Raw genomic sequence first — 3474 nt, 5'->3', positions numbered from 1 at the left:
TATAGTCGTGAACAGCCTGTGCCGTTTGCAACCATGGGCGCCATAGTAGCATTCCATATGCTCCTTGTACATCGAGAACTAGAAAACTGGCCTTGAACTTCTCCTTGCCCACTCGTATCTGCACATTCTCGATCATACCAGTAGCTTGCACTACTCGATGATTTGCCATCCGCACTTTGAAAGGTGCTGGCCTCAGGTTTGTGATGCCCATCCTCTGCTAAAGATGTACTCCGATGATGTTTACTCCTGCTCCTCCATCCAGAATGACACTCGAAAGTGGTTTCCATTGTTTTTGAACTTTGTAATCTACTTGAATTAGTGGCACTTCATCATCTCTGATAGCCGTCAAGTCAACTGTCCAGGCTTTCACCTCAGCCTTTCTTCGCTGTCTGATGAATTTCGCTGCTTCAGGCAAAGTTCTTCTAATGTCTTCCAACTCCACCATGAGTTTCTGGATTTTGTCACAGATTTTGACATGAACTTTCTCATGATCAGAAATGTTGTCGGAGCTTGAAGAATGCCATTCCTTCATTTTAGTGCTTTTAGCTCTTCTATCAGCTCCCAACTCTTCAATCAACCCTTGTACTGCAGCCAACATGGTCTCAGGCATGCCGGGCTTTGACTGATCTGTGTTAGTAGATTGGGCTGGTATCTTCTGAATGACCCGTGCTTCAGAACTCTCTAGCTGCTCTGGCTGCTTTTTGGCTAAATTCTCTGTGATTTTCGCCGCTAGTTCTCTCTGCTCCTGCCATTCATCAACCACCTTTTCTTTACCCTTGGCCTTCCATACCTCTCTCTGTTGAGCCCAGTTGCTGCTTTCAGCAGTGACTGGTTTTTTTGGAATCTCTGGGATTTCCTCAATCACTACCCCTTTGCTTCGTGTAACTGCTCGTACTGGGAATGAATCTGGAACCTTCGCCTCAGTAGCCGTTGTCACAGGTGTTTCTGGACATTGAGCCATGAAATACCCATACTTTCCACAAGTATAGCAATTCAGACTTCGGCTCTGGAAATTACCACGCCCCCGGCCCCGGCCAGTACCTCCTTGGTATCTGCCGCGCCCTATACCAGTACCAGTGGTACCTGGTTTCTCCTCCTGAGAAGCTTTGGCAGTTTCCACTCTTACTGGTTCGGCATTGGTTAGTGCCACCACTGACTGCCCTTTTTGAAATGATGAATCCTAATGCCACAGTTATTCCATAGATGGCCATAGGCTTTACAATAAGTACATTGTGGGCACTCATTGGAAACATGGTCCTTAGATTTACATTTTGAACACCAAGTCTCCATTCTTCTCAATGGTTCTCTGGTCTGGCTAATCTCAGCAATTTGCCGAACCATCTCTTCAATCTTCCTAGACCAAGATCCTTTCTTAGTCTTGTCTTTGGTTCTTTCATCTGAACTACTTTCAGAGCTACTAGAGACTCTATTGGACCCAGAATTTTAGTAGAAGTACTACTACTACTGGACCTCCTCTCCTTATGACTCTTTTCCTTCTTAGCTTGCTGTTCGAGCTTCAGGGCCCGCTGCACCAAATCATTGAATTTCTTGGTTGGTGTTGGTACCTCATGTTCCCTAAGCTTCTTACTGCGAAACCCATTCAAAAACCATGCTCGCAGCGGCTTTTCCGATGGTGGTTCCTGTAGTTGTCTAGTTAGCTCCTTGATTTTCTCAACATAGCTTCTGTCTGACAATTTTCCCTGCCTTATCTTATCCAACTCACAGAGTATATCCTCATCCCCTCTGTTTTCTGAATATTCCAGTCAGAAAGCTTTAAGCAGTTTATTATATGATCTGAGTTGACAAGCCGGGTAATGGTAGTACCATTGCCTTGCTGCCTCCTTTAATGTTTGCGGAAAGTAGTCACCCCAATCATCTTCATCAATATTCTTTAACTCAGCATACTGCTCAAAGGCTTGGATATGAACATCTGGGTCCTCCTTCTTTCCCCCTTTGAACATGGGAAAAGATATTTTCAATGAAGATGTGTAATCATGTCTATCAACCTCATTTCTTCCTCTTCTCACCTTGGAATCTTGACTCTTTTTTGCAGCCTTCTTACAATAGTCTGTGTCTACATCCCAATTAATTTCTACCTCTATCTCAGTTGTTGTCTCCTCTCTAGCTTTTCTACTGGAACTATGACTACTTCCTTTACTACCTTTGACACCTTTGTCTCCCTGTTTGGTCCGAGAACTCTTGGCCTTGCGTTCTTCCCTTTCAGCTCTGCGTCGTCTGGACTTACTAGAATGCTGAGAGTCCTGTGCCTCATCAGCATGACTGTGCTCCTCCTGAGCCTTAGTGTCAGTTACTTGTTCATCCTTGGGATCATAGTCTCTTTTTGACTCCTCGGGAATAGGGTCAACATGGTAGGATGGTTTCCGGCCACGACTGGGTTTGGGTGCCATTACTGCAGCTAAAACTCAAACTGGGAGAGGAGTCTGCTGGTCAACGAGCAACAGCTCTAGCCATTGTGATTGCCAAAATGGAATTGGAGCTGATCTCTTTAGATAGCTAATTCTAGTGTTTGAAGTTTACAGCTACTGGTGATGTGTTAGTTCAAACGGTAGAACTGGAAAAGGAAATAGAAACTGAACTGGAATACATCTACTGAAATGAGAAACAGACATAAGTACTGAGAATGATGTTCAAATTCAGATTTAGATTCAAAATTCAGAGAGAATGAGTACAAAGTATGTATGGCTGAAGTACACTGGACTGCTATATTTAGGATTACAGATGGAGATAATGTAGCTCAGGAACAGCTCTGGAACTAAAGATTTTGAATCAAAAGCTAAGCAAAAGTACAACCGACAAATGCCAACCCGATTACAATGTAATGGGTCCTATTTATACGCCTTGGGAGTTACTGTGGTAACTGTCGTGGTAATTATTGTTGACTGATCCGCTGTTCGTCTCACAGGAGCCGGTTCCCACCCAGTGAGACTGTCTCCGCCATCTACAATCCCAGTCAATAGGTAAAGTTGGGATACCTAGATTCCCTCTACCTTGATTCTGAGTTAGGTTTTTGTTCTATATCTGAAGTTTATAGAAAAATTAATGCGCTAAAGAGCATTGTAGGACGTGATAAGATAGAGAATCATAAGGAGCCTATTTTCAAGCGTCCCACTGCTAAACGCTCTTTTCCCATTTTCAAATGTAGATGGGTTGATTATGTATTGAGCAAAACTTTTATCTACTGACAAAAGTGATTCATGAGCATTTTGGTTTGCTTTCCACTTCTCATGCAACCCGTTGTTGTTTTTCACATCTAGATAGAGATGATGTATTTTTTTGATTCTAAAATAGCAAGCACTTAAAAAGTGAATATTCTACGAGGGTTATTTTTTCATTTACAAGCATACAAGCTAATCTCTTTGGTAGTCAGATTTCACTTTGCAACCACTGTAGTTTTTTGTGTATAGTAAAATGGAGATTAGTTGTGCCATTCCACTGGCTATCGCAACCAACGGC

The sequence above is a fragment of the Adiantum capillus-veneris genome, chromosome 16, assembly GCF_014529385.1.
Source record: "Adiantum capillus-veneris isolate H3 chromosome 16, ASM1452938v2, whole genome shotgun sequence".
Classification (NCBI taxonomy): Eukaryota; Viridiplantae; Streptophyta; class Polypodiopsida; order Polypodiales; family Pteridaceae; genus Adiantum; species Adiantum capillus-veneris.
Note: the sequence above shows the minus strand (reverse complement) of the source record.